This window comes from Mastacembelus armatus, chromosome 15 (genome assembly GCF_900324485.2).
Source record: "Mastacembelus armatus chromosome 15, fMasArm1.2, whole genome shotgun sequence".
NCBI lineage: Eukaryota > Metazoa > Chordata > Actinopteri > Synbranchiformes > Mastacembelidae > Mastacembelus > Mastacembelus armatus.
In genome coordinates, this window is record NC_046647.1 from 16,145,248 (window position 1) to 16,160,651 (window position 15,404).

The 15,404-nt window shown below is 37.7% G+C and overlaps 1 protein-coding gene across 7 annotated transcripts in view; it reads right to left on the minus strand.

Annotated features, from left to right (window-relative positions):
* The window catches only part of LOC113132020 (protocadherin-15), a 169,384-nt gene that overhangs the window by 144,817 nt on the left and 9,163 nt on the right, over positions 1-15,404 (minus strand). Inside the window, exon 2 of one of the 7 annotated variants that reach the window (XM_026309816.1) lies at positions 1,784-1,841. The exons of the other annotated variants lie outside the window; for them this stretch is intronic. The gene's annotated coding sequence lies outside the window, so the exon portion shown is untranslated. The remainder of the gene's footprint in view (positions 1-1,783; positions 1,842-15,404) is intronic. 7 annotated transcript variants of the gene reach the window in all.

Here is a 15,404-nt window from a genome sequence, read left to right on the forward strand (position 1 = left end):
CAGCTGGACTCCAATGAAGGAGCAGAACCATCTCAAGGAGGATCAGAAGAAATGGACAGCATGTGAGTTAAATATGAGTGTCACTGCAAAGGGTCTGAATACTTATGACCATGTGATATTTCAGTTTTTCTTTTTTAATAAATTTGCAAAAATTTCTACATTTCTGTTTTTTTTCTGTCAACATGGGGTGCTGAGTGTACATTAATGAGAAATAAAATGAACTTTTTTGATTTTGGCAAATGGCTGCAATGACACAAAGAGTGAAATATTTAAAGGGGTCTGAATACTTTCCGTACCCACTGTACTTGATTGAACATACTGTCTAGAAGTATTACCACCTATATGCCCCACTTCCCACACCATGCCTCTTTATTTATCCCATCTCTCTCCTCCCTCCTCCTCGTTCCTTAGTTCAAACAAACTCTGAAACTGTCACTCAGTAGCTGATGTGGATTGCAAGGTGTCAGAAGTGGTGGACCAAAAGTTAAATTCAAAACCAGCTTTATCCTGTTTACATAGTAAAATGGCAGAAACAGAGAGTGAGAAAGAGACAGATAAATTCATACTAGCAACATACGAGTTCCAATTTGCATTTGTAAAAAGGTACGGCAAGGATTTTACAAAGAAAGATATATACTGAAACACTTTCTAACCTGGTTTCAAAGGCCATTTTTATAATAATTGTATGAGTATCAGTTTTAATGTGTGCACAACCCACAGACAATTTTACTAGGTAGAAGACCCCCCCTTCCAAAAATCACTGTTTCTGTCCAGTATGGGTAACAACTTATCTGTCATGTCAGTCTGGCTTATAAAACAAAAGTAAATGTTTAAAACAGTCTAACATTTCTGTTCATTTCAATTCACATCTCTTAATTTATCAGCAAAAACACTAATGTTTCCTCTTAAGTTCAGCACAGACAGTAGGTCCTGCTGAATTGAGTCATCTTCTAAAAGCTTCTTCCGGCCAATCAGGACTGTAAAGATGTGCTGCTGGTCTTGTCTTTTGAACAATAGAAAAGCAAATTGCAAAGACAGAATGCTCATGGCAAACAGAGCCTCTGCTGAGCCAATAATGAACATGGGGATCAATCATGGGTCTGGGCTTTCTTATTTCAAAGTGTCTTATAAACTCCTAGAAGGCAAAATGTGAAGAGTTCTTAATGTTGACACCAAGTATATGCAGTAGGTACAGCTCCATCAATGCCTTTAATGCTGAATGAAATGACTCCATGCAACATGAAATGCTTGTTAGTATTATGGTTCCCACTGGAAACTAACTGCACTCACTCATAGCTGCTCATTTTTGGTACCAGGCTGTTGGTGGATTCATAGCAGCTCAGCTATGTGTTGCTGTGAGCTTATTTTCTGCCCAAGAATTAGAGATCTTTTCTTATAATTTTCACTTTTTACCCAAGATAACACAACCTGTGCCTCAAACTCTATCTAAGAAGTGCTCAACACGGAATGGGGTATCCCTTAAATATTTACCAGGTGGACCCTGGACAAGTCGTTTTATGATGGCAAGAGATTTGCTTGACACACAGGGAATCAGCAAATGTCAGGGTGAATCAGCCCAGAGACATCAATAAAACATAGCCAAGCAGTGCTTTTATAACCTCAAAGGTCCATCCTGTCAGATTCACTATGCCTCTGAGTTGTCCCACTGTAGTCCACCAGGGTGAATTCACACTGACTAGCTAATTAGAAAATGCAAAGGAGACTATTGCAACGCATGAGTCTTTTACAGGTTAGAGAGAGATTTAAATCTGAAAACAAATACCTGATGTGACTTTCTGTGATCGCACCACATCTCACCTTTCTGTCAAATTCACACACTCCTACAGTATAAAGTGAAAAGAAGAGGAAAGTTAGATTCAGAAAGCATGGCATCTACAGTACATAAAGCCCACACACAGAGGCCAAACTCCAGCACAATCCTCTACTCAATTATTTGTAAATGAATGTACTGTAATTCACAACCACTTTCTTAGACAATTTCTTCTCTTTCTTGTCATTTCCTGCCCGTCTCTATTATACTGTTCAGTGATTCACAGAATAACGACCCTACAAACACCTGGGTTTGTCTTGTGCAGTGATGGAGAGCAGCCTTGTACTGGACAGGGTTATGTACTATCCTGGGGTTGGAAAATTGGCATAATCATTCTGAGTGATTTGTCTTATATGGTTCAGATCATATTGTCTGAACCCTTTTAGACACTGTGCACTGAGAAAACCTTTCAGTGACCTATACTATGACACCAGTCTCTCCAATATTCAGTATAGGCCCAACAATTATTGAATTGCATCTCTAATGGAGTGAAATGCCCTGCAGAGAGCTTAAGAATTCAAGCAATTCTCGCAGCATGAAGAGACCTTAAGACTTGTTCACCTCATCAGAGTAATCAAACAAATTAAACAGCCATTAGATTAAACTGCAGAGCCCCACCAAGAAAGCAATCTCCTTCCCACATGCTTTTCAAAGTGCTCTACAGTACATAAAGTGAAAAAAAAAAACAACAACAAAAAAAACAAAAAAACAAAACACTGCAGGTATTTATAGGCAGGGAAACGGCAAATGTGAGACATCTGCTATTTCTACACAGATGTGTTCACAATAGAATCTGTAGTTCATGATAATAAGTACAAAATGTCAAGTTGTCATTACAAATCCTTATGTAGAACTGGTCATGTCAGTGTGAGGAGGAGAAAGGCATTTGCTTGCATTAAGCCTATTTGATGGAGGGTGAATTACAGAGCTCAGACAGATTGACTCAAGAAATGCATCAATGGCCACATAAAAGCACATCATGCAGTGCTGGCATTAGCGTGTATGAATATGAGAAAGAGACAGACTCAGAAAAGAGGAAACTGAAGAGGAGAGGGGCTGTATCAGATTTCAGTGAGGTGCATACAGATGAATGACTGTGAGATATAGTTAAAGGAAACGTGGAAGTGGATAAACACATTTCAGATGCTTCAACAGATGACAATATGTCACGGATTGTTTCCCCATAGCATTTATTCTGCTTCATTTTCCATTAAATCCTTTAGCAATGACTAGCATTCATCACAGCCTGGATGTGTCTGTGGCTGCATGAAAGAAAAAAAAAAAAAAAAAAGACAGGAAGGTAAATACAAAGACAATGGAAGGACAACTATCATACTGAAATAACAACTTTCTCCTCTGTGCTGCACAAATGAAATACTTTAGCTCAATCATTGCAGTCAATAGGGTCTTGAGATGCACATCTTCTGATCTCCATCATTATACTGATAATCTCATATGCATCCCAATGAGAAATGGACAGTTGTCTATGTTCAACAATCAGAGCAACAGAGGCAAATAGGCACGCTCTATGGAAATGAGTCATAGCGGTCATCAGCCTGCTGACGTAGGCTTGTGATGGCTTGGAGGATCAAGGCTCTGTGCAGCCATTGCCATTGTCACCATATGCTTACTATATTTCTGATGCTGCCTCACCCCCTCCCATCCCACTATGGTCCTGAGGACAAGATTCTGCTGCGCTGCACCATGCCATACAGTTTCAGCCTGGATTTCCCTGTGAGCTTAACAGAGAGTGTAGCCCTCTCATTGTTTAGCACTTCAAAGGAAACAAGAGAAAAGAGTGGGGAGCAAAAGAGAAAGAGACAAGGGGAGAGAAAAGGAAATGATAGGCACAGGGTAAGATAGGAGACATGAAAAAGGAAAAGGCAGAGTGAAATTAGCAAAGAAACAGAGAAGGGAGCGGGAGGGGATATACAGCAATGCTGCACTGATACGAGAAACAGAGGAGAGGAGATGGACAGAGTTTGAATAGAAGCACTTGCTTTAACAGCAGTTAAAGTGCCAAGTTCTACATCCATTATGTCTGTCCAAAAAAAAAAAAAAAGAACTCAAACAGGGCACATAAGGTTATATGATTATACTACAACTTATTCCACTGTCTTATACTATTGTTAACAGTGCTGTGGAAATCCCATTTGGTGTTTTCTTTTTGGACATTGTGAATATAAACTAGCAATGTGTAGTCTGGTGATTCTAAATTGCCCATAGGAGTGAGTGTGAGTGTGTGAGCTTGTTTGTCTCTCTGTGGCCCTGTGATGGACTGGTGACCTGTCCAGGGTGTACCCCTGCCTTTCACCCAAAGAGAGCTGGGATAGGCTCCAGCAGATCCCTGTGACCCTAAATAGAAATAAGCAGGTTTAGATAATGGATGGATGGATGTCATTCCTCTCTTTCTTTCTGTTTCCAACCACTCATATGTGAGTGTTTAATGTGAAGCTGGAGCCCAGTGACAGTTTATGTTACCATAAAGACTGAAAGCAAGGGGAAACACCTTGCCTGTGGACTCGCTTTCTCCGTTTCTGTTGGTTGGCTGACAATCTCCCAGTGAAAACTCAAATCCAAGAAGTCATTGGACCCAGCCAATAAAGAGTGCCACACATTAATCCCTGTAAAACCAGAACTTGATGTTTTAACACTATAGTTTTTATATACAAATAAAACAAACTATATATTATATATAAATTAGTGAGCTTTTTGGGTTCTGGGGACAGGGCCAGTCTTCCCATTTTCCTCAAGCTCCCAGTCTTTCAGGTAAACTAAGCTGTCAGCTGGCTGTACGCTTCATTTTCAGCAGACATGAGACCAGTAAAACAAAGGCAGAGTCACAGAAATCTATATAATATGTTTATTGCCTCAAATGTTAAACTGTCCTCTTAAGATACTATATGGTTAAAGTGAGGCAACACTTGGTTAGGGAAATACTCTTGTCAAAATTAAAGGTTATGGAAAAGTCGCTGTTATTTTAGCAAGGAAATAAATGCTACATTAATCCAACAGCCCAATGTTTAAATACTTGAGGTAGTTATTTTGAGGTGGACAGTCTCAGAAAGGTTGACATAATACTAAGCATGTGGTTGTGTGCACACTGACCTTCAATTTTGTGGACAAAAAAAAAAAAACAGCAATGCTTCACTTCAAAAAGGACAGAACTACAGGGAAAATATCTGTTTTGTTGAGCTTATGAAAAAATATGTTTTATTTCATTGATGTATTTTCATGGATTTGATCTGCAAGGAAATACTTCTTTCATTAAGATCATTCGATTTGTACCATTCATTTTATCTCAAGAGATATTTAAAAGGAGATGATGTTTTTTTTTTTTTGTTTGTTTTGTTTTTTTTTACAAACTAATCAATGGCTTGCTCAATTATTTTCAAAACCTAAGATTAAAGGACCTGGTTTTCTAAGAAAACACAGTCCTGTAAACAGGATACAGAGAGCTGAAAGACTCTTGCCCGCAAACAGCTAATGGCTTAAAAGCAATATTCATAAACAGGACACGTGAAGAATGATTACCGTATTTTCCAGACTATAATTCACACCGGAGTATAAGTCACATTTAACAAAAACAGCCCTGTTGAATTTTAAAAAACAAGTGAGAGGGTTGGTGTGCTACAGTTCCATGCACTAAGAAACAGGTTGTCGCTGACTGTAGTCAACACATGAATTATCTAATGTTTTAAGGCAGAATTTCTTTTTATGTTAACCATTCACTCAGTATAACTACTCTACCTGAGCCCTAACAACCCCGTCGAAGTCAGTTATCCACACATATTGAAACTTTGTGACTCTGGCTTCAACTTAGGGTTTAGCTGAATATCTGCTGAATCTCTTAAGTAGTGTGTTTTCTAAAAGAAGCTAGTAAACTTCAATCTTATGTGTCACCTAGATCCTAAACGTGCCCAACATTCCCCCTGCATGACATTTAAAAGATTAACTGGGTCTGGGTTAATAAAATGTTTTAGGTGGCTGTATGCCACATATTAGGAGTGCATATCTCCTTTTGATAACACACTTACATTTTTAGAACTTTTAACAACCTTAATTACAAAACCTATTATCTGTAAAAACAGACACAAAGACACAAAGAAGGAATAAGAAAAGTCACTGCTTTTATCCATAATAGTGACTCTGTCTTGTTTATGCATTACAACAAACAACACTGTCAAGGAGGAAAAGCTTTTGAGGTAGAAAGGTTTTGTGATAGTTGATTCTCTTGTAACCTGCTTTTCTGCTCAACTGTAAAATAAAGAATTTTGTGTCAAAATGTTAGACGATACACTGAGTAAGTTTCTGCGCACTGTATCGTATGATAGCAGGTGTCACAATGAAGCGTTTCTTTATATAATCTCACACTAATGCACACCTGCAGTTACACTGCATGTGGCATCCAACTTCATGGGATCGTTCATCAGTGCCGTCACTACAGGGTGCTAAAGGCAGCTCCTCTTTATGAATTCATTCTGCATGTGAGATTCAATCTGACAGCCTGGACCTCGGCTGGTAGCCATTAAGCAGAGATATTCCTTATTATTAAACACATGTCATGGCTGATGTGCTTTAATGGACAATAAAAGCCACTGAGTCACTCTCTTGTGAGAAAACAGCCACATTCAAACTGTCACTTTGGAAAAGAAGTTTAGACAGACTTAGGAAAGATGCAACTGCAGGATAGAGAGATAGCAATTGAAAGAAACATTCATTTAGTGCTATAGATCATAGAAGGTGCAATTAAACTGAGTAGTCAAAGTAAAAAAGATCAATGATCCATGATGGCTGTTTTCCAAAGTTCAGAGAACACATTTTAAAGCTTTGGCTTGAGCTGAAGGTCTCAAGAATTCACTGCCTTCAAGATTCAAACCACTTACTGTCTGCAAAAGGTCAAGGATGCAACTGTCTGTGACCACCTTCCTTCAAACCCTGAATTATTCCTTTTTGCTTGCTGCAACACTTTCTGGTTTATATGATTAGAACCATCTATTTCAAATTAGCTGCTCAGTAAAGGTGTGTATATCGTAAAGTTTAGACGTTTCGTGATTATTCACACACTAAAATATAATGCAATGTGTGGTAGCTCAAAGGCACTTTATTAAGGTTTACTTTACACAGTAAACCTCAGATCTTTTATTTAAATCTTTGCTCTTTTACTTTCCTGAATATGAAACACAGATGACATTTGTGGCTCATATGCAACAGCAGAACATGACAGAAGCAAGGATAAGTTGTGAAACCAGAGTAATTTCTAAGATAAGTATTTTTCAGCTTTGTAGTGTTTTTTCCCCATTTCATACCCCACAGGTGTCCCTTGTCTGTTCCAATTGTTAGAGAGGTTGGAAACACCAACAGCTCCCTGCTGTCTCTCTCTCTCCCCCACCAACACCCCTTGTTTCCTGTTATACCTATAGTCTTGTTTTTATGTTGTGTTTTATTTCTGTTTATCTTTCAGTACTTTGCCAAAAGAATAATTGGCCTGACACAAAGGCTTCTTTTTAGCCACACTAGTGGCATGGCTCTAGGGATGGTAATGTTGACTGGCCCATTGCTCTGGTCTAGAGTGAAGTATCTATTAGATGGATTGCCATGAAATATTGAACAGACATTAATGGTCCCCAGATGACAAAGTGCATTGACTTTGGTGATTTTATGACTTTTCCCAGTACCATGATGTTGGCATTTTAGTTCATTATGAAATAACTTACATTTGACTATTAGATGGATTGTTCCCCACAAAATTAATTCTAATGACTTCGAAGATCATCTGCACTACTTTTCATGTAGTGCCCCCTCAAAGTTCATAACTGTGGTTTTGAGAATCAAAGACCTACCAGCCTCAGCTGTACAGTGTCTTTAATGTTAATGAGCAAATATTAGCCAATGAAGATGATGAACATAGAACACAGAGTACTTAGAGAACCGCTAAACATGTTAGGGTACTGACATTAGCACTTAACTAAACGTACCAGCGCCTCACACTTTAGCCTCTAGCATATGTTTAGAGTAGCTTAATACATACACAAAAGTAAAATAAAATGTTTATTTGCTTTCCACCTATAAATTCAAATAGGGCTGTAAGGAGGTGGGAAAAGAAAACAGCAACCAACCTTTCTTGATAAGGTTATTCAATAATAAGAATAAACATTACCTTACATTGGGTATAATTTAATTATTGGAGTGGAATGAATGACCCTTTCATGAGCAGATGAATAGTCATTTGAATTAGTTCTGGGCCTATTTGAAAAGCATAATAAAGAATATTCAATAACCAGAGGATCAAGATGATCACTTAGTAGACACTGATTATGTGAGTAGTAATTATCATTGACCTTACTTTGCAGAGGATAAAAGACCATGACTGTGCCGAGAAAGCGTAATACACCATTACAAAGGCAACAGCACTATGAGGAGTCCATATGCTGGTGTCCCCATTTTACAACTACACCCTGTGGGTTCATGCCAAAACAAGACTTCAGTCTGATCGGCTACTCAACAAGACAGACACAGCCGTTAGGTGTTCATGGGGTGCTGTGCACTATTTTCGTAAACTCCAGAAAAAAAGAAAAAAAAGAAGAAAAAAAAAAAATCTCTGCTCTGAATTGTTTGAGCACTGCATTGTGAGCAATCAAACATACAGAGAGTTTCATGTAAAATGTATGGGGTGGAGGTTTATCCAATAAAAGAGCTCCAGTAAATATGTATGCTGATCATAGTTTGCTTATTGAGGCATTGTTTTCCAAAGGTGGCCCAGATTTTTTTTTTTGGTTTCTGCAAATGAAAATCAATTACAAGAAAACTATAAACATGATTTAGAATCCATCCATTTCTCTTGCACTGGACTGAGTTCTACTGTACAAACTTAAGGTCACAAAGGAAAACATCTATAAGCTTGGCTGACATATCCAATTTTGCTGGATAACCTATCATACTGAACAATAAGGTAAGAAACAAAAGCTGCTAAATGAGAACACATTTAGGGGCACAGGAGCACAGATAATGGACCCTGTGTCAAATACAAATCATTTATATTGCATATTTGCAATGGAGCACAGTGTCGGTATATTCTGAGGACTCCAGCCTACATCAACCCTGACAAAAGCTAGATATAGAATAGACGAATTGAATGAACATGTTATTTTCACAAAAATGACTAGTATAATTTACTTTTTAATCTAGGGATTTGTTATGCTCTATTTGGTTATGTAAACGTACAAAAAAAACCCCCAAAAAACGTGTTACTTGCTGCAGCCCAGCTTGAAAGTAAGAAAGAGAGGGCTTCAATTAAAACCTGACATCTGTACAACTCCACATTTCACAGTTAATTTGCTAAGATCACAAGGTGTGTATGATTACTACACAATCTTGCTGAATGCCAATAAAAACTCTAGCCCTTCATGTTCCGAAATCCATTACTGAAGCTTCCGGCAGTTAGGAATACTTTTTATTTCCAGCCTCACAAGTGGAAATTAAGTGCAACACAGCACTTTTTTGTCATACATTGCTTTGATAAAGGCTACACTCTGTATTGTACAGTATATAGTTTAAAGGGGTAAACACCATCCCTTAGAGAAGAATATGTGTGCTTTATCTCCAAATCAATTTTTAAAACATATTGGAATAAATATTTGTGGGATTTCCTGCATATCTAAAAAAAACTCCAAGGAAATTTACATGCATAAATTGGCCTTGTGTGACTGCATTGAAGTCTGTATACAATCACTAGAGGTTTCAGCTGAGTGCTGGCAGGTTGACAGCCTGTGAACACGACGACTGTACCGGCTGCTTTTTTCACCACGAGTTGCTCATCCATCGGCACAGGCCCTCACCAGCAGTTTCATTCTACATGCACACTACCACCCCGGCAATCATCCCAAAAATAGGAGGCCTTATTTCTGACTGTTTCAGAAGCATCCAGGGGTAAAATGGTTAAAGACTAGTTTAGCTAACAATAGGAAAAACTTGGTTTGTCTGAATGTAAAATAAGAAGAATGAAGGCAGCAAAGTTCAACAGGAGAAAAACCTTCAGCTTCATCTAGAGCAACACTGTCAAGTGTCAATGAGTTTTTGGGGGGAGGCATGTAATTGGTCGTGAAATTGTCATCACACCTGCAAGACATTCTAACACTGCTCAGAAAGTGATAACCTTCATGATGCGATGCAAGGTTACTTAGCCATTTGCTCCCCAGGGCAGCCCACAGAGTGAATGCACTGTCAAACTTGAGGAAATATTTGTAAGAGGCCCCTGGTGTGGGTGTTATGAGAATGGTGATTGTGCTTGCCAACTGTCTTTCAGATGCAAATGGAGGTTTTGGTGTATAAATAGCCCTCGAGCGTCTGGTGTTATCTGGGTTGTCAGGAGAATTCATAAGGGAGGTACATGGGAGGGTGGATTAGACAAGTGCAGACCACATTCTGGCAAAAGGTTTCATTTGGTGTGTTCTTTTATGGATGGCCTCTCCAGAAAAAAAAAGGACGAGGATGAGATGGAATTACAAGCAAAAAAACACAAAGCAATGACACAGAGCCAAGCATAATAATATCAGAAGGTTTATCTACTTGTGTATTTTTTAGTCTGAGTAATACTATCACAGGAGAGTAAATTATATATAGCTACCCAGCAATACATTTAGTCATCCCATTTGTGCCTGTGTGATACAACACAACCTCAATCGTAGACATCATTAATAGATAATAGTAAGTGAAAATGTGACTTTTAGAGGTTTTCACCTGAACTACAGTACATTAATATATTACTTCATTGTAGTCTATTGCCAGGAGGTTATTAATGTTCAAAATGATTCATTCACTGATGCATGGCTGCAAGATTCAAAACCCATTCTAAACTCTGCCAAAGTGTGATAGATGTGTTACTGCCTTCTGATACAATAAACATTTTGTTCTTTCTGTTGCTGCTGCTGGTAATAATGAAAGACACTGACTAGAAAGACATGAATTTTACAAAGTGCAGACCTGTGACCCACATAAACAAAAAAAAACAAAAAATCCCTCTACAAATGATTGATCTGCTGTAACCTATTGTACATGTTTGTTTATTAATCCTGTCCTAAGCGAATGCAGTGAGGACTAATGTGGGGGGGGGGATTCACCCCAATTCAAATTAATTCCATTTCATGAAAGCTGAAGAATTGAATATAATCCTGTCTCTTTTCTGCTTGCTTTATTTGAACTCCAATCATCCCAGACATTTTTGAGAGTCTAGTGTGACTTTATACCCAGACTTACAAGATGCAACACTAATAATTCACAGTGAACCTGTTTCAAAACTCAGTATGAGCTCTGTCCACTGCCTGAGGTAGGATCACATCTGAAATACATAAAATGTAGTCTGAGGGTAATTCTAACAGAAAAAGAGATAAGGTTTAAAATAGATCCTTCTTATTATAATGTGCATTTAATGTTCAGTGCTAAAGCTTTAGCACTAACAGCAAATCTGTCCAGTTAATTCTGTGGAATCTGCTTGAACCACTGAGTGAGAATACATACTGTAACTCTGAAATGCACATATAGTCCCTGATATAAACAATGTCAATAACCTACAAAATAATGTGTTCCCTGATAAAATGTGCATATCATGTGCTATAAACTTTTATGAAAGCAACAGTGCAAATTTGATTATTGCAAGGTAGCTGTCTTATGCAAATAAGATTGTGATTTTTGTTAATCTTGTTTTTTGCCATTTGTGAAATCACTGTAACAGAAAATCTGGGCAAGGATTTCCAGCCCCTATGGCAAGAAATGTGTTTATCCTCACATATTGGGGAAAAAAAAAATCACTTATTTCACTGAACCAAAAAGTCATTTTGTCTATTGAATGTACTACCACTCACTGGTGAGGTAATGGGCCTTGACCACGTGGATTTACATGGTGCTGTCAGCCAAGAGTGTCATAACCCACATGCAGCAAAAAAAAAAACACCAAAAGCCTCTGCTTGCAGAGTGTGAAACGAGATAGAGAAGCACTGACGTCCAAGGCACGTGGGAAGGCCCTTTATGCAAAAGGTTATGGATTTCTGCTAAGTAAAGTAAAGTGCAGAAGAAATAGGACTTTTTTCCAAATTAATTGAGTCCCTTACATTAACTTCAAAGCGACAGAAAAGTAATTCCCACTCTTCGCTGGTGTTCATTTTCCCAAGCTAAAACCTTGTCCTCTTCATTAAAAACCCATCCCTCCTCATCCCCTTGAGCCTGTCATGTTCAAACACTGTTCACAGCTCCTTGCTTGTCTGGATTAATGAAATATTTGATAAAAAATGTCAAAATAAGGGAAAAGCAGCTTGGACCAGGGACCACAGTGATTATCGCTAGGAGAGAGAAAAATATAAAAAGGTATAAAAAGAAGTTTGTTTTTTTTTCTTCCTTATCCTGAACTATGGTCGATGTAGTATAATGGTGCTTAAATGCTGAATGTTGAAACAGATTCTCAAGAGAAAGTCTTATCAAAAAAAAAAACAAAAAAAACAAAAACCTTGACCTTCGGGAAAAATGCCCTGAAATCCCTGTTTCATCACTATTGCTACTTTGTCGGTGTCAATCTCAGATGAACAGTAAATTGTCACCAGGCTCCTTCTCCCTTTAGTTACTGGGGTTATTGTCATCAAGTGTCTAGCCAGTTAGCACAAGTGATGGTTCCAGTATGCTGTCAAAATTGGGAGCACAAAAAAGAGTCAACGTTAACGTTATACTTTAACATCTTGCCCTTTTATATCCACTGGCTTTCAGTCCACCTGAGGATTGATTTGAGTAGATGAATGTTATTTGTTATTTAATAACAGGGAGATCAAAAATCAGTGTAATAGTCCTTTAAACTGTTTTAATGTATATTAAAAATAGTGAATTGTCAGATGATTGAGAGCTCTAGACTGTATATGTAATAATACTGCAGCATGATGAATAAAAATCCATGTCACTGCCATTGATATGAGTCTAACATCGTCCCAGAACGACCCAAATATAAAATATAATGGCAAAAAAAAAGAAAAAAAAAAAAGACAAAATATATATTGACCAAGCTTCTCATATCAAAGCACAGTAACAGTTGGAAGTACTGTAGTGGAACAAGTTCTCTGGTCCCCACAATGCATTACTTGTCAAAAACAACACTTAAGCAGTTTCCTGCAGGGATCAGTCTTCGTCTCATAGGAATAAGTAACTAATTATGTTCCCCTTTCGGCCACTGCTTGTTTGTACAAGAGCATTTTCAAGCTGAAAGGCTTGTAGCAGAATCACGTTATTCAGTTCCAAGACATGTACGGCCTACTATGATATTTCAGTCTACAAGCTCTTCAGCAATTATCTACTGTTGTAAAGGGAGAGGTTAATTAGATGAAGGTTCCCCTTAATTGACTGGCTGGGCCACTCATGAAACTCTCACTACTCAACACTCCACAAGCAGGGCCACAGACTGAGCATTAGGAGTTTGAGTAATGAAAAAACTAAATGTTATTCCCTGAGTTCAGGCACTTGAACTTAAAACTTTCCAGACAGCACCTCCCTTTCTGAAATTTTCAACAATAATAATAATTTGAAATATATATATATACCTGGATAAATATACCATGTGCAGTGAAAAACAACGAAGGTTGCAGTTATTCACAACATGTATAAAGAAAGGAAAGAACAAGGTGAAGTAAGTATGTTTAGTTCAAAACATCAGGCCTTGTTTGACATTTAAAGGCTACAATATAGCTGGACCTTAAGAGCCTTTTACTGTATACAAGAATTGTACCACATTCTGACACTAACACTGATGCATGCACATTGTTTTACACACACAGCTCAGAATAAATGAAGCAAATACATCAAGGCATATTCTCAATTTGCTTAAAACCTGTTTAATTTGATTTAATTTTGTAATTAAAAAAAAAAAAAAGCCAACATGCATTTTGGAAAATGAAAATGACAGTAAATTCACACTTTCTGTTCATTGCAGGATGAACAGGCTTTACAAATGAGGCTCCAGATTGGTTTTGATCAAGTCAAGCTCTACTTCATCTGACCTGATTATCAGCAGACGTCAAAACAATGATATCCCTCGCTTATGATGAATGGGCTCATTTTTTAGGCCATGCATCCACCACATGTATGTCTTGATTAATATTCAGTCTAAGTCTAAGCTGTAAGAAGGCCTTGTTGGGAAAAAAATGCCACAAAACAAAAGTTTTAGAAAGGACATTCCTAAAGTCATAGCATTCCACAGAGTAATGTGGCAGAAAAATCATGCAAGGGCCCAAATAAACCACACAAAGCAAAATTGCTCTTGAATCAATAGTCTATATCCCAAGACCCCTACAGGGTGATAGTGAATGGACCTCCAAATGGAAACTGTCACCTGGAAAGAGGAGGCTTTATTTATTCTTACCTCAAACTGAATTTTAGTCACTTGCAGCTGAAAGCAACAACAGACCTCAGGCTTGTGAACCATCCATTTTTCACATAAAAACCCAATTCTGCACATTTAGAAGTTTTTGCTCATGTTAGAGGGCAGAACAGAACAGAAATGATATGTTGCGATAATATAATACTGCTACCTGTCTAATATCTACATCTGCAGCCAAACTGATAATGAAGATGAGGCTCAGCTTTCATAACATAATCTGAAAGGGGTTGAGTATTTTTTACTTTTGTGTACTTATACAATCATAGTAAAATAAATAAATAAATAAAATCTAAATCCCACTATATTTCACAACACTTAATGAAGTTACGACTTAAACCTTAACCATGCACTAAGAAGTCTTTGCTGTTAAGAGTTGAATAATATTTCCTACGGAGAAACAGACAGAGCCCCTCCAGCTAGATGGTCTTTTGAGATTATCCTCTCCAGAAATAATGAGAGCACTGGTTGTTTGTTCAGACATCTCAAACAATATTTACATTCAGTGTCAAAGCAGAGGCAAGTAGGTTTTCTTTTTGCTAAGAAAGGTCTGCCAGTCGATACTTGCTAATGCCTTTTTACTAAGTACCTATACTACAGCTACAGTGCGAATATTCCTTCCTAGCATTAAGATCAATGTTACTATCATGCATCCACAAAGTGTAAAAACTTTATTTTAGCTAAGCCTTTCACTGGGCCCTGGGGACAGCAGGCAATGCACTGTTGTCTAACAAACAAATCCCATTTGAACATGGGGCCTTTCTGGAGTTTGCACATTCGCCACATGTCTGCATGTATTTTCTCCAGGTGCTCTGGTTTTCTCCCACAGTCCAAACATATGCAAGTTGGGTTCAGGCAAATTAATGACTAAAATTGTCCATAGGTGTAAATGAATTTAATTATGAGTGCATAATTATATATTTCATGCTTATGCTTATTTTTCATGATAGGTGTCTGGATAAAATGATTACAAAAGAACTGAAGACTCAACTGAAAAATGTTCAGCTGTTTGGAATGAAGTATAACTCAATCACGTAAACTTTACAAACTTTTTTTTCCATGATTGATTGCTCTTAAAGTATATTCACTGTAGTTATGTCTGCCCTCATTTAAAGATCATACAAGGTCATTGACCCCATTGTATTATTTTTGACATTGATGAAAGTA